We start from the raw sequence: 27,127 nt of genomic DNA on the forward strand, positions 1-27,127 counted from the left end.
CGTAATATGCACTCCACAAGATTGATATTTGGTATTAGATAACTTATGGAATTCAAAAAATGCTCGTTAAATTTTATCGATATCGGCCTAGATTAGGATATAGCTCCCATGTACGGGTGAGATAAAAAAAAAATGCAATAAAGTCAAACGCCATGATTTTTACATTTTTTTAAATTTTATTGAATGAAACAAAAAATGTCGGAAATAGCATCAAATTTTAGAATAAGTTTAGATTTGTTCGAATTGGTCAATTTTGGCAAGAATTATGGCCTTCAAACGGCCAATGAAACCGTCATACGCTGCCCTAATGTAAAAGTGATGCCTGCGGTATTTTGGCCCAATCCCGGCGAAGCGCTTGATTGAGGTGATCGACACTTTGATAATATTTTAGTGCCAGTCTTGCTTTCCAAAATACTCCAGACACAATAGTCCAACGGATTGGTATCCGGAGATTTTGGTGGTCATTGTGCGCTGGAAATGAAGCGAGGAACCTCATTTTGTAACCATTCTTGGGTGGTGCGTGCTGAGTGCGATGGTGCTGAGCCCTGTTGGAATGTCAAAGGTCTGCGGCCAAAATGTTTGCGTGCCCAAGGCTTTAATTCACCCTTCAGAATATTTTCGCGATAATATTCGACATTTATTCTGATGCAACGATCGATAAATACGAGCGGAGAACGACCATCGGCTGTTATGCCGGCCCACACCATCATCATGGCCGGCGCTTGAGTTCTGTTGGCCAACCGAAGGTGCACATTTTCAGCTGACCTCTTCATCATCATCGATCATTTTGTTTGTTTACAAACTGCTGGACAACGAATGTTTCCTCATCGGAGAAAACCAAATTCGGCAGTTCACCACTTTCGGCCAAGCGAAGCAACTCTTTAGCTCTTTTGAGTCTATTTTCTTTCTGTTGCGGTGTAAGTTCTTGCACTTTTTGGAATTTGAATGGCTTAACCCCGAGCTCATTTTTCAATATTTGCCGAATGGAATATTGCGATATTTTCAGCTCACGAGCCATTTTTCGGCCACTGCGACGCGGGTTTCGATCAAGTAGCTTCTTTACTTTTCGAACCATTTCTGCTGATGTTGCTGTTTTCTACCGTCCACTTCCTTGACGTCGGGCTACGCTACCAGTATCACGGTAAAGAGCGATGATACGATGATTTATTCACATTTAATTGCTGGAGTGCTCTAACGATAACCACTTGTGGTTTTCAGCCAAATATAACGAAATCACACTATCACGCTTGAATTCCATCACGAATAATTTTTTGGAATAACTCTAGTTTAGTAAAAACTCTTCGATTTTTTCGAAATTTTTCCAGAGGTAGTTATTTTTACCCTGATTCCGGGAAACTATTTTTTTCTTGGAGGGCTGACCCGGACTGGACCCGGATCCACTTAACCGATATAGACAATATATGTATCGTTTGAAAGCTTATAAAAATATCTATCTACATCTATTTGGTTCGCGTTAGGCTGTGTGGAGCATACCTAGAGGAGAAAATCTAAGGCCGGCAACTTACAACAACTGTTAAATGTAAAAAAAGACTTTAGTTCGCGTAGCTGTTTCAACGTACCAGGAAGAGAATACCTCCGGACCCGAAAAAGGTATTAGCACAAGTTGTTGCATTTTGGAAAGGTAAGAGCGTCAGCAATAATTTGGCATCAATTTGGTTGCCCCCCTATAATGGGCCCCTTTTCGACTTTTTGGGGTTTTTATAAAAATTCTGGGTCCAAAAACCAATAATTTGACTATAACTTTCGAACCGCTTAAAAATTGCGCCACTTTTGGATAAGTATTTTCATAAGCTTTCCAACGATACCTATATATTGCTTATATCGGGTAACTGGTTCCGGGTCTAGTCGGGGTTTGGAACCCCGACTTTCTAGTCAAAAATCCATGGTCCCAGGTCCGTCCTCCAAGAAAAAAATAGTTTCCCCGGAGCAGGGGAAAAATACCTACCTCTGGAAAAAATTTCGAAAAAATCGAAGAGTTTTTACTAAACTAGAGTTAAGCCCCCTTCTTTTCATGGTGGAGGGTATAAAACAAACAAGAAATATGAAGTACCGCAAACCAAACTTTTTAGATTTAGAACCTTTCAATTTCAATAGTTATATAATATAAATACCGGAACCAATAACCTCCATCCCTAATTTTAAACAATTATTTTCCGAATTTCTTCAAAGCCGCTACAACATCTTCGGAAAATGAAAAACAGACCAAGTTCATAATTTTATAATTGGGTGTTATTGATGCGATTTTAAAGGATCAGTCGTCAATCTTCCTCACCTCCACCAGACATTCTTGCGCTATCAAATTCTGCCAAAAAATCTCATCGTAATTTCCTGTCAATTGAAATCTAATTGGGATATTTGGAATGTTTCTTAAGAAACTAAGCTGCAATTTGACATTTTCTATTTTTAAATGCAGAGACCCCAATAAATAATTTGAAGACAAAGTCCAAAATATTTTTTTAGTCTCAATGCCTTACGAGTATTATCCTACATTTGGATTCCAGAACAATTTTATCAACATATCAAATCTCGGCAAATAAAACCCTACCCAACCTTGACCTTTGGAAACATATCAAAATAATTTATTTACAATGAACTAAACAAAACCCATTGATGCATGAAATGTTTTAAAAGTTTCTTTTTTTTTAATTTTCCCAAAAAAATAATGCTCTTCAAACTAGCTTCATACATTGAAATAGGATGCATAAATCCTTGCAAGTATTTGAAGACTAATTAAAATGCCATTTGAAGCTAAACCAAGTTAAGCCACTACACAATATTCGAAGAAGAGACATAAACCTCAGCTGTTTTCGAAGTCTTCGAAAAAAAATGCCAATTAACCTAAATGCATACACACATACACGTGCATGAATAGAAATTCCGATATGCATGTTGAAATGTACGTGTGTGTGAGTGCGGTTATGCGGTTCGTTGGTATAATAACTCTTATTTTATGTCTTTATAAAAATCGTTGCAAAAGAAAGTTCAAACTGTGCAGTTTTTTTTGTTGCCTTTGTTTTTTTCTTTTTTGCTTTTGCTGCCATCATAAATCTTACCAAGCTATATGAACTGAACTGAATTTTGAACGGCATACACGCATTTTGGCATCTACGCATGAATGGCGGAAGAAGACGACGACACATGGAAGATAAAGAAGACAGAGGGACTGACACTATGAAGAAGACGATTCAGACATTTATAATGGTAATTGAATTTGAGAGAATTTTTTTTGGGTGAAAAATGTAGAGAATGAAAAACTTGCTGTCGGATGTCTGATTTCGGGATTCGTTGGGGAAAACAAAGTATTTTCTTTGAAATGCTTTACGTTTCTTTGCCAGTTGTAGATTGGTTGGTGTGATGTGTTGACTACTTGAAAATTGCTTAAAAGTGAGTGAGGAAGTGAATGTGTGTGTGTGTAGGCGACCAAGCAAATATGTTGCAAGTGTGGCTTGTGCATGCATATCCGTTCGAATTATGCTTTACAACTGAGATTTTATGATCCAACAAAAGGGTTGACTTTGTGCGAGTTATTGGCCACTTTTTAGACAGTGGTGCCATTAAATCCCTCTTTGGGCCTTCAGTAAATTTCTCTGGTTACCGGGTAGCGATAGTGGGATCTTATTGAGCATTTCCAAAATTTGGATTGCCGGTAAATACAACACATCATATAATGTTGTTGTTTTATAGTAGTCTTATTTAGTTTTCGGATTTTTGTACCCTCCACCATACATAGTATAGAGGTTATATTAAGTTCGTCATTCCGTCTGTAACTCATCGAAATAATAATTTTAGACCCAACAAAGTACATATCTGTTGTAGTCACGCTATAGTCAAAACGAATTAAGTTAGGAAAAATTTTTAAATTTTTAAAAATTAAAAAAGCTGTAAGTTCGGCCGGGCCGAACTTTAAATTCTAAATCTATTAAAAATTCTATTAAAATATTAAAAATACCGAATGTTGCCGTATATTAGGGTCTATACGACGACGTGGACCTGCATAGGCAACTTTTGTCATAAGCTATTAGAATATTCAAATGCGAAACTTGAAAAAAATATGTTTATAACGTAGCTAAAATCATCAAAATACCGAATATTGGTGGTACCGTTATATGAGGGCTATGCGAAGACGTGGACCTGCACAAAAAATTTTCTGTCATAGGCTGTAGTATTCATTACGAACTTCAAATATTCAAATTTAAGATTCGTTCAAAAAGTTCGTGTTAGTGCTTTTAGGTACTCAACGTGTTAAACTTGACATATTTTTTGAATCAAAACTTCATACCTCGTTTCAGCCTTTCAAAGTTTCAGTCTTTCAAGGTTTTATATATTACTCAAGTTTTCCCTCTTTTGGAAAGAATAATAGGAACATTTTCGTCTTTACTATCAAAAAGTTTTCGAAACATCTAATTCAGAGCTGAACCAACAGAAACCTCAATATCGTATTTTGAAAATCCAGCTCTATCCCTCCACTACCAAATTTAGTAATTTTAGTATTATTTTAGTGCTCTTTTGCAAAACACCTCCATATCTCAAATCCAAATTCCAACAGAGACCTCGAATTAAAATTTGAGAATTCCAGCTCTTGCCCTTCACCTAATACCCAATTTAGTACCACTCAGTACTTTTCGAACAGTTATACTATACATTTCCAAAACAACCTGCATGTCTTAACCACAGACACCAACAGAGACATCTATATAAAATTTACAGATTTCAGCTCTATCCCTGTAAGTAAGACCAAATTTAGTACCATTTAGTACTTTTCGTACAGTTGTAGTACACATCTCCGAAACCAACTCCATATCTCAATTGCAGATACCAACAGAGACTTCAATATCAAATTTGAAGATTCCAGCGCTATTTCTTCACCTCATACCAAATATTGTACCCTTTAGTACATTTCCTATCAATACCACCAAATATCAAATAAAAATACCATTAGTAATCTAAAAATCAAGTTTCTGAATTGTATCCTTATCCCTTTACTCAATACGAAATGTAGTACCATTCAGTACTTTTTGTATAATTAAAGCACACATTTCCGCAATCACTTCCATATGTCAAGACTATACATAATCCGACCTACATTTCAGATTTCAAGCACTATCTGTTTACCCAAAGCCCAATTCTACCTAACGTAGTACTATTTTTTTTTCGTGCATTTGTAGTACATATTTCTAAAACCACCTCTTTGACTACAGAGATCCCAATACACATTTTCAAATGTGTAGCTTTATCCGTTCAGCAATGCTAAAGTATTCCAATTTTCAGGATTCGATATCTGTCGGTTCTCCCAAAATTTAAAATTGTTCCTAATTTAGAATCATTTGGTACATATATGTACTAATTTTTCAAACCATCTTCATACTTCAGCCTTATAATGCAATAGTACTCCTATTTCAGCATTCTAGTTCTATCGGTTTACGCATATCGAAATTGTACCAAATTTAGTACCATTTACTATTTTCTTACACATAAATATAAATTTCCAAAACTACCTCCGTATGCTCCTACACTCCGATAATTCTTATTTCCATATTTCAGGATAGCGGATCTACAGGTTCACCTAAATCCAAATTATAGCAAATTAAGTACAACTTAGTACACAATAAGTACACATTTCGTTACACTCTAACGGTTCTGTCGATATTTAAATTATACCATATTTAGTAGTTTTCGTGCACTTATGTACGAATTTCTAAAATTTTGTACAATGCTGTACTATTCCAAATTTCAGGATTCGAAATCTGTCGGATCTTACAAAATTTAAACTGTACCAAATTTAGTACTATTTAGTACAAATAAGCACTAATTTCCAAAACTACCGACATACCTCAGTTGTAGAATACAATAGTACTCTTATTTCCAAATTTCAGTATTCAAGCTCTTTCGGTTTATCCAAGTCGAAATTGTACCAAATTTAGTACCATTTAGTATTTTCGTGCACAAAAGTACAAAAATTTCAGGATTTCGGCTCCATCCGTTCCTTTAACTTGAAATTGTACAAAATTTAGAACATTTTGGTACTTTTCGTATACACTTCCTAAACTACATTACATCGACCCTACTCCTCAAACTTGATTAACATTCCAAAATTTAAGTTTTTAGCTCTAACCGTTCACATGATATGAAATAGTACCAAATGTAGTACATTTTAGTACTCAGTGCAAATTTCCAAAAACACTTTGGTACTCCATCAGAAACCCTCATTTAATTTCCAATAACCCAGCCTTATCTGACCTCTTCGGGCCAAGGCCTTTTGATATATTTATCATACACTTCTTTAGTGACCCTTATTCCGAAGAGTGTTTACTCAATTTGTTCGTCAAATACAAAGGCCACCATATTTAGTAACTTTTAGAACTTTTCATACCTTTCCACTACGATATTCCAAAAACCCAGCCTTATCTAACTCCTTCGGACCAAGAGTGACCCTTATCCAAAATTTCAAGGTTCAAGGTGATGAATCACTAAGTCAGTCAAAAATTCGGTAAGTCAATCACTTCACCCTCTTATTAATTTGGGTAGATTATTTACTTTTCCATTATCTAAATTTATTTGAAGAAATGTCATCATAAATAATTTTGAAGGACATTCGATTTTTTTTAAATAGTTATGGTATCTCCATTTTCCCTTCTCCAAACTCTTAGTACTCTTTCCCTATTTGAAAACTTATATGGCAACACTTGGCGAATGAACTTCTGCCATTTATGTTCACTTGTCTTGAAAACAATACTCCCCTACCCCTTCAAGTTTTGTGTTGGCTTTTGATAACTTTATCTTAAATTGTATGTGAAGTAGCGGAAGATATGCTCGCTCACCACCAGTTGGGTTCATGCAATTTTCTATTGCGTTCTAAAATCAAAAGCGCAAAATGAACTTCATTCCTCGTATGTCATACACAAATACATGAGACGATATGATGTCGATGTCGTCGTTGTAGATGTTTTTGCAGCCATTGTATGTGTTCACCCCATAAAATTAACATGCAAACATTTTGTGATAAATTACACAGACGTGATATGGCTTGATAATATGATTTTAAGCGCAAAAAATTGGGGGAGAAATACTGGTGATGGGGGTAACATAGTTCGAAGGCATACCAAACAAAATAACTGCATTCTATGACATTATCGTTCCCCCCTTCGTATAACAATATAATTGAACTTTCACATGGGGTATTTTGCAAAAGAGTATTTCTAACCCTCTAATGCCGGGGATCAAAAGGATTTCATAATAAAAAGGAAAATGGAAATTATGTTTTGTAGGACAATTTGCAAATGTGGAAATCGACAAGTTTCCCCACTGTCCGTTATCAAGCCTTGGGGGGTTTGCAATGTTTTGCTTAAATATTAAAAAATATTAAGTTGAGAATTGAATCATTACAAATGGCTGGCTGGTGTAGAAATTAAGTCATGCCGATAGTTTTTAAATGTTGAACACAATTATTATTATTTATAAGCCTAAGGATTATAAAAGGGTAATTTATTTAACTTTTTTTCTAGTTTCTCTGCTAGACGAGTCTGGAAAGTGGAAATCTTTTTTCTTTGAGGGGAATATTTGTTTTAATTTTAAATAAATACTAGAATGTTCAAGAGGGTATTAACATTTTATTGTTCACTACATTCGGATTATTTGGAATATTTGGATCTCTATAATTAAAAAAAAGTTCAGCCGAGTCGAATACTCTCCACCATTTGGAATGAATTTAGCAATCTCAAAATCAATAAAATCCGTTAAAAATTCCGTTAAAATCTTAAAAATACCGAATGTAGCTATTATATTAGGGTTTATACGACGGCATGGACCTGCACAGGTAGGTAACTTTTGTTATAAGTCATTACAATATTCAAATGCGAAACTTAAAAAAGAAATCGGTGAATAATGTAGCTAAATTCATCAAAATACCGAATATCGGAAGGTACCGTTATATGGAGGCTATACGAAGACGTGAACCCGCACATAAAATTTTCTGTCTTAGGTTGAAGTATCCATTTCGAACTTCAAATTCCAAATTTGAAACAATTCGGGTGAATAATGTCGCTATAAATATCTAAATACCGAATATAGGGAGGTATCGTTACATGGGGGCTATACGAAGAGGTGGACCTGCTCAGACAATTTTCTTTCATAGGCTGTGGTATTTCTTATGAACTTCGAATACTAAATTTGAAACAATTCCGGTAAATAATGTCGCTAAAATCATAAAAATACCGAATATCAGGAGGTACCGTTATATGGGGCTATACGAAGACGTGGACCTACATGGCCCATTTTCTATTGTAGGCTGTAGTATCCATTACAAACTTCAAATACCAATTTTGAAACCATTCCGGTAAATAATGTCGCTAAAATCATCAAAATACCGCATATCGGGAGGTACCGTTATATGGTGGCTGTACGAAGATGTGGAGCTACAAGGCCCATTTTCAATGCCAAAAATACTGCAGACATAATACATATTTGAGTAAGTTTTTATCAACTTACTTCATTTCGTTCGGAAGCTAGAGTGATTTCTACAGACGGATAGACGGACGGACAGCGCTATATCGACATAGAATTTTATGCTGATAAAGAATATATATATATATATATATATATATATATATATATATATATATATATATATATATATATATATATATATATATATATATATATATATATATATATATATATATATATATATATATATATATATACTTTGTGGGATCTAAAATGTATATTTTGGAGGTGTTACAAACGGGATGACAAACTTAATATAGGGTATAAAAACAAATTTCGAATTTAATTTTAACCTGACCTCGAGCCACAATAAATATACCCAAGATAATATCAAGAAGAGTTCTACCCAATTTAAATTCTACAACTTTTAAATTCCCAATAATCTCCGTGGCGCCCAATGTGTCCGCAACTCATTTGCCCGCTTCCCTCTCTATATAATATCAATATAGCAATTGTTCCGAAATAAATTTCACTACCCACAGTTTTGTTCCATTCTCCTGGCCTATTTCGGTCAAAACCTACCGTGATTCTTCATTAGCAGAGTAGTATTGCAGGGCTCATTTCCCCCACAAAAATAATGTGAGTATTATGGATCGATTTGCCCATGATAGAAAAATATTTGGAATTTAATGGATTTGGTACATACGACTGAATTCAGGTGTGGCAAATTTAATGAAATTCTGTTCAGTTATAGCTATTTGTCTCATATATAAATTTCACCCGATTTTGTATTTAAGGCCCACGTACAAGTTAAATTACAGTCCGCATACCTCTGCTAAATACCTCTAATATTTGCCCAAATGGGATCAAATTTGGCACTAACGACCGAATTGAGACTAGAAGTTAGTATGTCAAATTTGGTGAAGATCGGTTCAGATATAGCTATAGCTCCCATGTATATTGTTCATCCGATTTGTTATATTTGTTACCCACTGCCTTAATATGCACTCCGTAACAACGATATTCAGGGAAATGAAATACAGCTCAGAAATATCTTTGCCAATATCTTTGTAGGGTATCATAAAGTCGGCCCCGCCCGACTGTGTTTTTACTTGTTTTTCTTAATGAAGACTTCAGAGTCGATCCATTTTTGATTACATGCTGTCTTAGGCAAATTCCCGGTCCTAAATATGTGTTATGTTTTATTTAACTACTTGAAATTGTTAATATGACTCTAAACAATTTAACCATTGTGGTCTCCCGCGCCTTTAGTGACTAAATTAATAATTAAAATTGTTTTCCACATAAGTTCATTAAACGCTATTATTTGTTTATATAATTTACAAATTGACACTAACCAATTATATACATACCTAAGTGTGTGTGTGTCCGTGTATACCAGTAACCACACACGAATGTTAAACGAACTAAAATCTATTAGGACACCACAAATCGTATCAGATAACCATTTCATTGCCACAAAGAGACTGGTCTTCAAAAGGCTTTGGAGTTATTGAATTGTGGGCTGAATTCATTCATTAATGACAATTGAATGTATCGCCTGATTCCAGATATAAAATTGGTGAAAATCGATTCAGAATTGAATATGCCTCCCATATATTAGTTTCGTCCGAATCCAAACTATAACTGCTCTAAAGCTAAATGTTGATAGGTGGTATGATCTGCATGAAATAAATTCTTTTGTTACGGGAGCTCTACTAACAAGAGCCAAGTCAATTGAAAACGTGGTCAAGAGCCCGCAAATATCTGGAATCAGGCGATACCTTCATATGAGGGATATACCAAAACGTGGGTCTATATTGATAATTTTTGCATGGATCTATGAACTCAAATTTTCAAAATTTGCTGAAATTATGAAATTAAATTATGGCTGTAATGGGAACCCCAAAACCCTTTTAGGATTTGGATCTGCTAACTGAATAACCTCCACTTGGAAATTTCCACCACCCAGACCACGACCCGAAAATAGGGGGAATTTTACGTTCTTTTCCATGTAAATATTGAAGGTATGTAGTCATTATTTTGGGCCTATTGGTAATTTGGAGACATTTTTGTACAAGTGTCATTGTAAGTGGCACATCTACTTACACAATTTGTTCTGGATTTTTGGTTTGTCAAGTTTTAAATATATGTTGGCGCCTTTATTTTTGATGTAATAGTAATGTAGATGGTATGTCGTTATCGTTACTGGTAGTGGTGAAAGTGACAGGTGTCAAAATATATGTTATATTTTGTATGGTTACGTTAAATGCTTAATACGTCTTTAAACTGAATAATAATTGTGGCCACAACGACTTCTTTAACTAAATTAATAATTTAAATTGTGTCCGATATAAGTTCATTAAACGCGGTTATTTGTTTATATTATTTACTAATTGACACTAACCAATTATATACACATCTAAGAGTGTGTGTGTCGTTGTTTACCATTAACCACACATAAATGTTAAACGAACTAATCACTATTTAGTCACCACAAATTTATAAACAAATGGGATCAGGTAACCATTTAATTGCCACCAAGAGACTAGCTATACCCTACACTACATAGTGGTAAGTATGTCTTTGTGCATTTGTTTGTAACATGGAGAAGGAAGCGAGATAGACCCATAGTTATTTTTGTGGATCTTCATAAAATCACTTTCTAAGTCGATTTATGCATGTCAGTCCGTCCATCTGTCCATGTATTTTTGTGAACAAAACGCAGGTGGCATTTATTATCCGATTGAGATGAAATTTTCCAAACAATATTTATTTGGACCAGGGACGAACCCTATTGAAACTGGTGAGAATCGGCTCAAATCTAGATATAGCCCCCATATATATCTATTTCGGCTTAATTGTGCACCAAATGACCAATATCAGTCTAAATGACCTGAATTTTGTCACATCCGAATTTAGTCTGGAAGCAAGTGTATCAAATTTGCTCGTATATATATTTTTCATACGATTTGGAGTTTTAAGTCCCTCACATGCGTAATCTACACTCCACAACTATGATCTTTGGTACGAGATATCACATAAACTCCAGATAAACCTCCGTCAAATTTTATCAAGATCGGATCCGATTTGAATATAGCTCTCATATTTATTCATACGATATCAGGTTTATTGTGCACCAAATAATTAATATCAGCCCAAATGAACTGAATCAAGTGAAACAAGAAACAAGTGCTTCATATGGTGAAAATAGGTTCAGATATAGCTATAGCTCCCATGTATCTGATTTGATCTTTTAGTCCCTCATATTCGTAATATGCATTCGACAACAAAGATATTTGGTACCTAATATCTTATAGTGCTGCAAAATACCTTTGCCAAATTTTATCGAGATCGTTTAAAATTTGGACTTAGCTCCCATATATATCCTAAATTCGATTTCAGGTTTATTGTGCAGATTATGGCTTATATCAGCCCAAATGAAATGCATTTCGGAACGTACGTTCCCATTTGGCGAAACTCGGCTCCGATATATTTTGTATACCCTACACCAGAGTATGGCGGGTATATTAAGTTTGTCACACTTCGAAATATACATTTTAGACCCCATAAAGTATATATATATTCTTGATCAGCATAAAATTCTATGTCGATGTCACTCTAGCTTCCGAAGGAAATGAGGTAGGTTGATAAAAGTTTACTGAAATGTGTATTATGTCTGCAGGACTTTTGGTATTGAAAATGGCCATGTAAATCTACGATTTGGTATAGCTCAAATATAATGGTACCTCCCTACTTTCGGTATTTTGGTGATTTAAGCGACATTATTTACCAGAAATGTTTCAAATTTGCTATTTGAAGTTCGAAATGGATAGGCTGTAATCTATGACAGAAAATTGTCTGTGGAGGTCCACGCCTTCGTATAGCCCCCATATAACGATACTTCCCGATATTTGGTATTTTAAAGATCTTAGCGTCATTATTCACCGGAATTGTTTCAAACTTGGTATTTGAAGTTCTTAGTAGATACTACAGCCTATGGCATAAAATTGTCTTTACAGGTCCACGTCTTCGTACAGCCCCCATATAACGGTACTTCTCGATATTCGGTATTTTGATGGTTTTAGCGTCAATATTCAGCGAAATTGTTTCCAACTTGGTATTTGAAGTTCTTAGTAGATACTACAGCCTATGGCAGAAAATTGTCTTTACAGGTCCATGTCTTCGCACAGACCCCATATAACGGTACCTCCTGATATTCGCTATTTTGAGGATTTTAGCTACATTTTTCACCGATTTTTTTCAAGTTTCGCATTTAAATATTGTAATGGCTTATGACAAAAGTTGCCTATGCAGGTTCACGTCGTTGTATAGACCCAAATATAACGGCTACATTCGGTATTTTTAAGATTTCAACAGAATTTTTAACGGATTTTATTCTTTTGAAAATTGCCAAATTTGTTCCAAATGGTGGAGGTATTCAAACTTCGATCCGGCCGTATATGGTTTCATATAGTGGTGTATTGTATCATATATTCCGATGAAATGTGGCCGAGGCCCGCGAAATTTGTAAAATCAGGTGGTAGCTTTATATGGGCGATACTCCAAAACATTGAAGTACATTGAACATTTCTTGCGAAGAGTTGTTCTACCCCCCTAGAAAACAAGATGCCAAAAAAGGGCCAATGGGCGGAATTAAGTTTTTTCTTTGGTTATTAGAGATTAGTTTGCTTACGATACCTTGTAATGGGTTATTCTGTTCACGTAGCTCTCAAATTTTTCTTAGTAACTTGCTCTCGTATCCGATTTGTTATTACCCATACACATACATGTTTCATTATAACAAATACTAACAATTAAATTTCATATTTATGAAACATAAATTAAATATGATATTTTTTTCTAATTTACACAATTCGATTGTTTATTAGTTGTTGTATTTAATTAATGTTCTTGAAATAAAATAATTAACTTTAAACAATTGCATAAAAATTAGAAAATTCATTGAAAAAATGAATTTTGTTTTATTTCTATTATTTTTTTAATAATTGGCAAAACCGCTAACCTTGTAATGTCAGTCATAATGGTTGTGTTCTGTTGCAGAATTCAAAAGACTGTAAAGTTTCATGACTCTCTTTCAAATATTCCATTAATTTTCTATGCCAAATGAAAGAATACCCATACACACATACATGCAAACGAATTCCCTCCAGTTTTGGTGGTAGATTTCATGCCATCATCCATCCCAACACCGCATTATTCTAAATAGCTGCCAGTTTTTGTATGCGTTTAATTATTGTTTATTATTTATGTGAAAATTGCCGTGCACAATTTTAAACCTTTTAACTTGATTTAAATATTTAATTAATAGTTATACGTGTATGCTTACAATATCACCCCCAAAAACACTCACACCATTTTTGAGGGGGAAATGAGGACTGCAACACTACTCTGCTAATGAAGAGCCTGGGTAGTTTTTGGCCGAAATAGGCCAGGATAATGGAACAAAACTGTTGGTAGTGAAATATATTTCAGAACAATTGCTATATTAATATTGTATAGAGAGGGAAGCAGGCAAACGGGTTTCGGACACATTGGGCGCCATGGAGATAATTGGGAATTTAAAAGTAGTAGAATTGAAATTGGGTAGAACTCTTCTTTATATTATCTTGGGTATATTAATTGTGGCTTGAGGTCAGGCTAAAATTAAAAACGAAATTTGTTTTTATACCCTCCACCATAGTATGGAGGATATATATTAAGTTTGTCATTCCGTTTGTAACACCTCGAATCTTGATCAGCATAAAATTATATGTCGATTTAGCGATTCCCGTCCGTCTGTCTGTCTGTGGAAATTACTCTAGCTTCCGAACGAAATGAAGAAGATTGATAAAATTTTGCTTTTGGTATCGAAAATGGGCTATATGGGTCCACGTTTTGGTATAGCCCCTATATAACGGTACTTTCCGATATTCGGCACTTTGTTTATTTTAGCAACATTATTTACCGGAATTCTTTTAAATTTGGTATTTGATGTTCGTAATAGAGGCCACAGCCTATGACAGGAGATTGTCTGTACAAGTCCACGTCTTCGTAGAGTCCCAATATAACTGTATCTCCTGATATTCGGTATTTTGACGATTTAAGCGACATCATTCTCCGGAATTGTTTCAAATTTGGTATTTGAAGTTCGTAAAGGATACTTCAGTCTTACACAGAAAATTGCCTGTGCAGGTCCACGTCTTCATATAGCCCCCATATGACGGTACCTTCCGATATTAAGTATTTTGATGATTTAACTACATTATTCGCCGATTTTTTTAAGTTTCGCATTAAAAACGGAAATGGAAACTGAAATTTCGTTTGTGGTCTCTTAAACTCCCACTGTGCCCGACCTTGCTGGAAAATTTGAATCTAAGCAACAAAACAGCATTGCCTTTGCTATTCAACAAAAACGTCATTCCCCTATTCGACTTTTATAAGCTACAATTATTCGAATGTATAAGGGGTGGATGCATAGAGCATAGACTCACACATATTTGTCTATTAAATAAGCACACATACATACATACACACATCTATATATTAAATAAGTAGATGCAACTTTTGGCATAATTATACTCTAAAACCCCATGTAAAGTCTAGCATGGTGCTGGAAAGTTGGTAATGTTATAGAGTAGAGTATGTACAGGGTGAGATAAAAAAACTGCAACAAATTCAAACGCCATAATTTTTAATTTTTTTTTTAATTTTATTAAATGAAAGCAAAAAATGTCGGAAATGGCATCAAATTTTAGAATAAGTTTTTGTTCGAATTGGTTACCTTTGGCAAGAATTATGGCCTCCAAACGGCCAATGAAACCGTCACACGCTGCCCGAATGTTGCTCTGCGGTATTTTGGCCCATTCCCGGTGAAGCGCTTGCTTGAGGTGATCGAAAGTTTGGTATTTTTTAGTGCCAACCTTGCTTTCCAAAATACTCCAGACACAATAGTCCAATATTTTCGGCATAAAATTCGCCATATATTCTGATGCCACGGTCGATTAATATGAGCGGAGTGTGACCATTGGCTGTTATGGTGGCCCACACCGTCACCATGGCCGGCGCTTGAGTGCTGGTGGCCAACCGAAGGTACACATTCGTAATGGGTACTACAGCCTATAACAAAATATTTCGTAAGCAGGTCCACGTCTTCATAAACTCTCCATATAACGGTTTTTATACCCTCAGCTATATGGCTACAGAGGGTATATATCATTTGTTACAGTAAAAACGTGCCTAGTCGAAATAACGATTTTAGACCCTAGGTCTCTTTGGACCAAATCCGTTTCAGAACATTTGGAGTCGATCTAGCGATGTCCGTCCGCCCATCTGTCCGACTGTCTGGCTGGTGCACACTAAAGGCCTGCACAAGACGAATTGTATGAATTATGCTTTTTTCGACACACTGACTTTGTCTACTCAATCATGCGCTATGTATTTGATAGGCAATGACAACCAACAACATCCCCCATTTTAATTCATGTGTGCCATTGTCTAAGGTTCGATCGTGGCATGGCTGACTCGAATATTTGCATGGTGTTCTCCATAAATGCAGGGTGTCAACGATGACATCGAACCTTGTCATCGTCAAATTGTGTGTCATTTGTGTACATGTGCTTATATTGAGAGAGTGTGTGTGTGTGTTATTTTCGACGTTGAGGACGTGTTTTTGTGTGTGCTGTAATTTTGAAGTAACAAACACCGCGTTAATATAAAATTGAGTTCAATAACAAAATGTACATGGGCAACAACAAATGAATAGAAAAAATGAAATATATGCTTAATAATCCCAATTTATTGGTGATTATCATAAAATGTTGGTCATAAAAAAGAGGTAAATATTGTTTGCATATTTTTAATCTACATATATTGTTCTTTTAAAATTAAAGTTTGTGGGCAGAGATTTGACTCTCATTCAATAACAGAATATACACAGAATTGAACAATGGTAGTATATAGTGTTGTTATGTGAATTACAGTAGCACTCATTCTCATTTACATATCAATACCGGAGGCAAACATTTATGAAATTATAATCAAAATGAGAAATTTTTTCAGGGGATTATTGTTTTTTAATAAGGATTAACATTTTAGATTGTTTCGTCAATAACCACGAAATGTGAACATTCTGTGTGGACCAATTAGAAGTACCTTTAATATTTTAGTAATCGCCAAGAAATTCTTTATTACAAAAAATGTATTTTTTCACATATCGGAAAAGCAGGTAGCGATTGCGCTTTGCCTTCATCATGTGTGTGTCTTTTTCGTTGGCAATTGTTTCATAATTGTTGTTGTTTTTTTGATAGAACATTTTTGTATGACACACTATTCAACATTCCCTTTTATTGGTCATTACATGTTATGACGATGGGTTTGAGTGTGACCGACATGACGAGACATCGAGCATTTAGTTGGATGTCACGTACTGTTATGCGTTTGATCAAACAGGGCACAACATGACGAGCGTTTTTTCACCATGACATAGATAGAGAAAAGTGTCACATTTGCAGCCCTTTAGTGCACACGATAACTCTCGAAGGGAGTATCATATTTGGTCCAAACTTGGTACATCGTAATATTTTTGTCAAACTTAGATCGAGTTCGGAGATGGGCAATATCGGTGCACTTCTTCTGATACCTCCCCCACAAAAAGTCGATATTTTCAAAAAAAAATTATTTTTTGAACAGAAAGAGAAACGATAATCCGATTTTGCTCCAACTTTGCAAATCCTAATATTTGGGTCAGTGCTAGGTCAGGTGTGAAAATAGACAATATCGGTCCACTCCATCAAGTACCTCCCCCACGAATGGCCAAAATTTTGAATAATTACAACTTTCATAAACTGTGATGTAAGAGTCCGATTGTCTTCAAATTTCACACATCGTACTATTTATATTAGCCCAAGGTCTGGTGTTAAGATGGTCCACTCCTTCTGGTACACTACCCCACATCTCCTCAAGTTTCCCACACACAAACATTATTGCTAACACAAGATCTGTTTTGAAGATGATCTACTTCTGCCAACCCTCTCTGGTACCTCACCCACAAAGGGTCACAATTTGCAATACTTATATCTGTCATAACTTGCGAAACAAGTCGGTGATTCTTTACAACTTGCTATATCTAAATATTCCTCTTAACCAGTATTCTGATATGCATATGCAATTTGTCGGAATTTATGATTTCGCAATTAAATAGGATACGAATGTTCGATTTCTTCAAATATTGCACATACCAACATTTTTCATCTGTATTAGATGAAGTATGAAAATGGAATACTTCGGTCCGCTATATCTGTTACCTGACGCATAATTCCATTTTTCGAAAATTTGCACATATCTCATATATAGTACAAGAAATAGTCGATATAGTCCAAATCTGTTACGTTTATAACTCAAGGCTGGGGGTATGATTCTGTCGGATTTCTGTCGAATTTCAATGGCTTCACCCCGAGCTCATTTTTCAATATTTGCCGAATGGAATATTGCGATATGTTCCGCTCACAAACCCATATTCGGCCACTGCGACGCGGGTTTCGATCAAGTCGCTTCTTCTTGACTTTTCGAACCATTTCTGCTGATGTTGCTGTTTTCCTCCGTCCACTTCCTTGACGTCGGACTACGCTACCAGTATCACGGTATCAAGCGATGGTACGATACACAAAAAATCTATTCACAATTAAATGCTGGAGTGCTCTAACGATAACCACTTGTGGTTTTCCAGGCAAATATAGAGAAATCCCACTATCACTCTTGAATTCCATCCCGAATAACCTTTTTTCTGGAAAATTCTCAACAAAATGCTCTTGTACGCTTGTAAACAATATAATGACTTGTCTCTGGAATAATTTTAACAGCTGTCGGACGAGCGGCTTAGAAATGACAGCAGTGTAAAGTTGTTTGCATTTTTTTCATCTCACCCTGTATATGTGTGTGAGTGTGCTTGGAAGACAAGTCCAGTCCGAAAATGTTGTGAGGGTGTTTGGAACACTATCCTAGTCGGATGTTTAGTAATTTTGTTTATTTAGGCATTAAAACTATATGAAAATCGGGGAACATCAAACAACAACAACAAACAAACAGCAACACCAACAATGATGTTGCTGCCAAACTGCCAACAACATACCGACAACAAGACCAAAAACATGGTCAAGTCAACAAAAACGTACAACACAACGGCAACGGCAACATAAATACCCGTTAACTGCGGCAACAATGACGGCTAAAAGGAAGTTCCTGTTTATGTTTCAAATGGGCTAAATAGTGCACTTAGTTTGGGAAACGAGAGACAGAGAGAGAGAGGATTTTGCACTAAATATAATATGACAAGATTAAAGTGTTAGTGTTTTAAAGTTAATGTGGGGATAGAATTAAATAACAGAAAAAAATTGAAGGAGAATCAGACAGACCAAAATAATTCGGTTGGAAATTTGTGCTGAAATTTTTGGAAATATCTTAAATCAGAAGATACCGATATACAGGAGCTATACTAAAACATGGCAAAACACTCAAATATATTATAGAAGTAAGGAATACAAAAAAAAAAAAAAAAAAAAAAAAAATACATTTTTCTTGCAAGTATGAATTTCGGAAAATATCTTGACATTTTTAAGGGAAGTTTGCTCTTTAAATACTTAAAAGCTAACGTTATAGTTAAGGCTAAGTTAAAATATGATGTTAGAGTCAAATGTAAAGTTACCTCTTCCCCAATTAGCAGTTGTATATTAATAGAATACTTTTAGGCGCTCCATAGGATTTTTAATCTTAAAAGAAAAGCTTTATAGTGTTTTATAATTCAAAATAGTACATAACAAATAAAATACAATTTGTTTTATACTACTTTATAGTATATTTGTTATATAATACAGCGTTACTTTTTACGAATTTTTGGGAGCTCCTCAAATTAGGTTTGGAAAAGGTAAAATATTAAAACTTTACATATGACTTTAATATAATGTGTAATGGGGCTTTAAAGCGAGTCTTTCACATTCTACATTCAGCATTTCTACAGCATATTTTTAAGGACTTCTTTTAATTAAGAAAACACTGCTTTTTAAAAAGCAATGTAATCAAAGAGTAGTAAAAGTTGACGGACATAAAGATGCGGATTTTTGCCCGATATACAAAATCATACTTTCCTGTCAAATAAATTTCTAAAAAATTGTACATACGAACATATGTAACTTTTTATATTCCCTCATTTGTAAAATACGACTATATAATTTATCTATTTCACAGTGATCTTAATACCAAAATTCACAATTCTAGATTCTTGCCTACTCTAAACATCAAATATAGTAAAATTTAGTACTTTTGGTACGCGTTATAGTTCTGATTTGTAAGTTGACCATAAAGCTGCACACTCACAATGATCCTCATAACAACATTTGTATTTTTAGCACTATTATTACACTCCCTATTAAGTTTAGTACTATTCGTACACTTTTTTGTTCATCGTCCAACCCATATTTTCCCACATAGCAATATTTATGAGTCCAACTCTATTCCCTCACTTACATTTATCAAATGTATTACCATTTTGTAATTTTCGTACACATTATGCACTTTTTGTACACATTTGAAAATTCGATTCCTTATCTTAATGCATCACAATTAATGCGATCCCAGTATCAAAATTCATAATTGCAGTTCTCTTCCCACACTCCATGTCAAATTTAGAACCTTTAAGTACATGTTATAGTACAGAAATTCACCTACTTATCTAAAAGCTACTTATTCACTGAGATAATTTGTATTTCCTGCCGAATGGATTACATTTTACGCATTTTGAAAAACTGACTATTGTCTAACACATAATTAGCACATATATCACTTTAGTACAACTTTTAGAACATTTAGTACCATTAAGTACTTTTTGTACACGTTATAGTACGGACTTCCAAATTTACCTCTTTATCTACACTCTACACACCATATTCCAATATTCACAATTCTACCTCTTTTCCTACGCTCTATACCACATTTAGTACTTTTCGTACAAAAAGTACGCATTTCCAAATTCGCTTCCTCACACTTATTGCACTCTTTTCCAGAATTTCTTCTTCTATACTAAATTTTAATCATATTAATTCAATCATATCCATTCACTCAAAACCATATTGCACCAAATTTAGTACCACGTTTCCAAAACCACCTCCGTAAAACAACCTTATTTCCTACACTTGATTCACATACCAAATGTCAAGATTTTTACGGTAACACTATTCCTTTTTTCATCACAACATCAGAGACCCGCATTCTAAATTTCAGATGAGCAGCTCTATCCCTTTTCAAAAATACCTTTCTTTCCAAATACCGCACTTTTCTTTAGTACGTATTTCAAAACCACCTATTTATTTCGATGCTAGCAGTGACTCCAATACTGATCTCGATAAAATTTAGCAAATGTATTTCTGAGCTGCATTTGATATATTTCCCCAAATATTGTTGTGACAGAGTGCATATTACGTCGGCGGTGGACAAAAATAACAAATCGGATGAACAATATATATGGAAGCTATAGCTATATCTGAACCGATTTCGATCAAATTTGGCATACATATTTTCAGGTGTATAGGTGTATATGCAAAATTCCATACAATTCGGGCTTATATTACACGTTTGGTGCACAATAAAAGGCAAATCGGACGAAGATATATATGGGAGCTATATCTAAATTTTGACCGATTATCTCCAATTTCAATAGGGTTCGTCCTTGGGCCAAACAAAAGATTTTTGCAAAATTTCATCTGGATCGGGCAATAAATGCGACCTGTACTTTGTTTACAAGAACACATGGACAGACGGACGGACGGACAGACGGACGGACGGACATGCATAAATCGACTCAGAATGTGATTCTATGCAGATCATCAAAAGGAACTATGGGTCTATCTCGTTTCCTTCTGCCTGTTACAAATGCACAAAGACATAATACCCTGACCACCTTGTGGTGTAGGGTATAAAAATAGGTAAGTGAACATATACAATCACATGTGGAGAATAGATCTTTTAATAGAGTTCAACAAATTACTTAAACAAATACTATTACATAGACTATTGTAAATTACACATAAGGATCTCAATGGGTTACTGATTGTGAAATTAGTTCTTGCGAGAGATAACTTTAAAGGTTCGAAATAACGAGTTCTACGAGAAGGAATATTATAAGTAACTTCTCCAGTTAAAAAATGAGAATCAATCAAACCGCGTGTTAATTTGATAATAAATAACGCACTTAGCATAAACCGCCTCCTTTCAAGTGTTGGGAGATCAATTAACAGTAAACGATTTTCATAAGGTGGAAGTAATTCTGTCGGGTTCCAGTTAAGGCCCCGTAGAGCAAAAATCAGGAATTGAACTTGAACTGATTCGATTTTATCTGAGTAGCATTTATAAAAAGGACTCCACAGAATACATCCGAACTCTAATATTGGGCGAACTAAACATACAAATAATCTTTTGGTGACATCGAACTCTTTAGACCAGCGTTTTATGAAACCTAGTAAAGACTTGGCTTTATTAACACATGAGTCAATATGTAAATGAAAATGTAGTTTAGGATCTAGAATAACACCGAGGTCAGTAAGGGAATCAACATTTTCTAATTTGTATGAACCAATAAAGTAGTTAGAATGTATTGGCTGAGATCGTGACAAGGAACATTTTTTGTATTTCCTAAGATTAAGGGACATACTGCACCAGTTCACAAGGGAATGTAAATGCTCCAAAAGTACTATAAAATACACTTAATTAGGTACTATTTGGAATTATGTGAACGGAGGTAAAATCTTTAAAATTTGGTCAGGTTTTTGAAGTAGGGTTGATATAAAGGTGTGGTTTTGTGTAAGAACTGTACCAAATGGTTTTAAATTAAATACACTTTTGTTTTTGGTAAACAGACTGAGCAGAAAATTTGCTAAATTTTATCGAGATCGGTTCAGATTTGGATATAGCTCCCATATATATCTTTATCCGATTTCAAATTAATTGTGCACCAAATGGGCAATACAATTCCGAATTTAAAAGATACAAATGCTTCGGCATATTTAGTCCTTTGAACTTTAATTTATAATTATAATCATAGCGTGTATGATTGAATTCTCCCATAAAAACTTTTAATTGTTATGTGGAGCTCTACTTAATTAGCAAAATGGTGTAGGGTATCATAAAGTCGGCCCCGCCCGACTTTAAGACTTTCTTTATTGGTTTTTATTTTAAAAAGCTCATTTTTGCGGCACCTGATCTATATCTCCCTTTGCGGAACCAGTAGACCCAGCCTTTGAGCACTAGTTGTCAGAATCTTTAAGTTCTTTTTTACGGCCTTTGAACAGTAGTCTTTGTTTAATATATTATTTTCACTGTTATTTGTTTATATTTGTATAAATGTTATATGTGTTGCGTTAATTCCTTTCTCAATAGTGTATTTTTACCTATTACTTTGCCGGCTGATGTACTAGACTGTAGCTGGCACCACTAACTCACAACTAACCCACCATTCCCGGTCTTTGGTGTGTACGCGCTCCCTACGTATGGGGAGGTCACCCCCTCGCTCGGCAGGAGTGGGAGTGAGAGGCGTGGGAACGAACGAAAAAAAAATATTGTTCGATTTTCCGAAACCCCGCTGATTCCTTTATTCTACACAACATCAAAGTCCCTCATACCAAATTTCTTATTTCCAACCCCAAATACCAAGTATAATACCATTTTGTACTTATTTCCAGATACACCATCATATTTCAACCCCAACTCAAAATAGTTAACTCTAATACAACTATTCTAATTTTTCCAAATCTATTCCTTCTCAAAATACTACCAGTTAGTACTTTTCGTATTTTTTAAGCATGTATTTCAAAACAAATTCTTTATTTCAACACCACCGTTCGTCTATCCTACACAATATCAAATACCTTCACTCCAAATTTCAGATTTTCAGCTCTATTCCTTCTCCGAATACCAAATTTAATACTATTTTGTATTTATTTTGGTATATACTTCCAAAGCCACTTTCAAATATCAAAACCACTTCCTTAAACGTGACCCTAACACTAAATTTCAGATTTCCAATTCTCTTCTTACCTCATATAATTTAGTTTCTTGTCGTACTTTTTTTTGCAAAACCTCCTTCAAATATCAACCCAAACTCTAATAGTGACCCCAAAATCAAACTTTCAAAAATTACAGCCCCACCCGATCAATTGTATCAAAATTAGTAGCATTTAGAACAGTTTTTACATTTAGTACATATTTCCAAAACGACCCCTTTCACATAATATTTGTTTTCAAAAGCCCCATCAGCGACCCTCATTCAAAATTTTTAGTTTTCAATAACCCAGCCTATCGTTTTTCAGACTCTCTTTCCCACCTTCTACACACCACAAATATATATATATGGGCTTAATAACTTCTCGAAATTCAAAATGTTCCATTGTTAGCAGAATACGGTTCAAAAGTCAGTGTAAGGTGAAAGTTATTTTTTCCAGAGGGCATGACGCAAAAAAGGTTTGGAGTACCTAAAACTCTTTTATAAAACATTTTGAAGCATTTTTCGAAAAAGGTTTAATACTGCTCTACTATTTTGATGTAAACTCCCAAGAAACTCTCTGATTTAAGGCCCGATTACACAAGATGTTAGAGTCATATGTAAAGTGACATTTTTATATATTAGATTTTTATAGCATACTTTGAGGAGTTCCCAGAAGTATATATACCATATAAAAACGTAATACTATAAATACACTTGCATTTTATTTATGTTATACTTATAGTATACAAAACTACCGTTTCGTTTCAGATTATAAATTCGTGGGAGCATCTAAAAGTATGCTATAAAAACGCAAAAGATAGATGTATAACATTTCACTTTACATATGACTTTAATATAACGTGTAATCTGGCCTTTGCTTGGGAGCCATAACCATATTTTCCAATTTATAAATTTCGCTTCTCAGTTTTTTTTTTCCATTTATTGTCTAAGTTTCTCAATGGGGTTTGATGAACTGTCTACTCACTTCCTTTTAAGAAAGGCTTGTCTACTCTGCTCGATTAGAGTTGTTGTAATGGTTTTTATACGATATAGCAAAATTTCTTGACTTCTGCATTATTTTTTTTATCCATTGACTTAAATGGAAACTCCTGGCCGAAAATATTAGCAATTTTCTCACATTGAACTCTTTTGCAATTATCACGTCTTTTGGTATCGGCGTAAAATATTTCCCCAGTAATAAATCTTAATATGTCAATAAAAATTGTTTTAACTTATTTATGTCTAGGCGATACAAATATCGAAACAGCAGCAACAACAGAAATACGTGCAACATAACAAAATACTGCACTTTATACGAATGCTTTATGAGAATGTAGCAACAACAAAAAGTTGAGAGAGAGTTTTATGTTTATGGTTATATTTTTGGCCATAAGCCTAAACAATTTCTGTGTGGAATGAAGAATTTGTATGTATGTGTGCCTGTATGCGATTCGATGCGATCAAGCAGTCAAAATTATAATGTTGGTTTGTAAATAAAACTCAGTTTTTTTTCTTCTTCTACTCTCAATTCGCTGTTTGCCTTTCCGCTAAGAAAACTGAAACCCTCCAGCGCCGGAGACAACTTATTGCATATAAATTGAATTTTGTTGGTAATAAAGCGAAAGAGAGAAAAAAGGAGAAGTGTAAAAAACGAACAGGAAATTATCGAGCTATGTGTTATCGGAGGTCCAGCTAACAATTTTGGGAGAATAACATTTTAAATCAATATAATCCGTTAAAAATTCTGTTACAATTAAATATAAATATAGCAGTTATATCGAAGATGTGGATCTGCATAGGAAAGTATTGTCAAAGGCCATTACAATATTCAAATACGAAACTTGAAAAAATCCGGTGAATGATCAAAATACCACGTATAGGGAAGTACAGATATATAGGGGTTATACAAAGACCAGCATAGACAATTTTCTGTCACAGGCTGTAGTAACTATTTGGAACTTCAAATATGAAATTTCGGTTTATAACATCGCAAAAATCATCAATATGAAGTCGTGGACATGTATAGACAATTTTCTGCCATAGACTGTAGTACCCATTAGGAACTCCACATATGAAATTGAAACAATTCCGATGAATAATGTTCCTAATATCATCAAAATACCGAATATCGGGGGTTACCATTGTATGTGGGCTATACGATATCGTGACCTATAAAAAGTGAAAGAAGAAATTTCTTGTGTGGATTTTCAGACAATTCAATTGAAAAATGTAGCTAAAATCATAGGGAGGCACCGTTGTTATATGGTGGATAAAAGATACCGTGGATCTATATAGACAATATTCTTTCAGGGGGTAAAGTACTCAGAGGGAACTCCTTGTGTGGATTTTCGGACAATTTCATTAAACAATTTGGCTTCAATAATTAAAATACCGAATATCGGCGGTAGCGTTATCTTATACGAACTTTACCTGCCTGCAGACAAAAGATCTGATCTGTGCAAAGTTTTAGCTTCCTATATTAATTCGTTTTGACTCTAGTTTGTCGTTTTGGCGGACGAACAGGTCTAAATTATATTACAATTTTACGCTAATCGAATATATACAGGGTAAGATAAAAATACAACAACAAAGTCAAAAGCCATATTTTTTACATTTTCTCTTTAAATTTTATTGAGTGAAAGCAAAATTTTTCGGAAAGAGCATCACATTTTAAAATAAGTTTAGATTTGTTCGAATTGGTCACCTTTGGCACGAATTATGGCCTTCAAACGGCCAATGAAACCGTCACACGCTGCCCGAATGTTGCTCTGCGGTATTTTGGCCCATTCCCGGCGAAGCGCTTGCTAGATGTGATCGACACTTTGGTATTTTTTAGTGTCAACCCTGCTTTCCAAAATACTCCAGACACATTAGTCCAACGGATTGGTATCCGGAGATTTTGGTGGCCATTGTGTGCTGGAAATGAAGCGAGGAACCTCATTTTGTCACCATTCTTGAGTGGCGCGTGCTGAGTGCGATGGTGCTAAGTTCTGTTGGAATGTCCAAGGTCTGCGGCCAAAATGTTTGCGTGCCCATGGCTTTAATACACCCTCCAGAATATATTCACTATAATATTCGACATTTATTTTGATGCCACGGTCGATTAATACGAGCGGAGAGCGACCATCAGTTTTTATGGCGGCCCACACCATCACCATGGCCGGCGCTTGAGTTCTGGTGGCCAACCGAAGGTGCACATTTTCAGCTGACCTCTTTGGCAGAGTAAACAGGATAATTCTATTTGTTTACAAACTGCTGGACAACGAATGTTTTCTCATCGGAGAAAACCAATTTGGCAGTTCACCACTTTCGGCCAAGCGAAGCAACTCTTTAGCTCTTTTGAGTCTATTTTCTTTCTGTTGATGCGAAAGTTCTTGCACTTTTTGGAATTTCAATGGCTTTACCCCGATCTCATATTTCAATATTTGCCGAATGGAATATTGCGACAGCTTCAGCTCACGAGCCATTTTTCGGCCACTGTAAGGTGAGTTTCGATCAATGACAGCAGTCTTTTCAACTAACACACACATATATATATATATATATATATATATATATATATATATATATATATATATATATATATATATATATATATATATATATATATATATATATATATATATATATATATAT

General features: G+C 34.8%; 2 protein-coding genes across 3 annotated transcripts in view; one reads left to right on the plus strand and one right to left on the minus strand.

Annotated features, from left to right (window-relative positions):
* The window catches only part of LOC101896101 (ATP-binding cassette sub-family C member Sur), a 223,289-nt gene that overhangs the window by 122,873 nt on the left and 73,289 nt on the right, over window positions 1-27,127 (plus strand). The gene's annotated exons all lie outside the window — the stretch shown is intronic.
* The window catches only part of LOC109614278 (uncharacterized), a 42,215-nt gene that overhangs the window by 7,651 nt on the left and 7,437 nt on the right, over window positions 1-27,127 (minus strand). The gene's annotated exons all lie outside the window — the stretch shown is intronic.

Source organism: Musca domestica, unplaced genomic scaffold (genome assembly GCF_030504385.1).
Source record: "Musca domestica strain aabys unplaced genomic scaffold, Musca_domestica.polishedcontigs.V.1.1 7, whole genome shotgun sequence".
NCBI lineage: Eukaryota > Metazoa > Arthropoda > Insecta > Diptera > Muscidae > Musca > Musca domestica.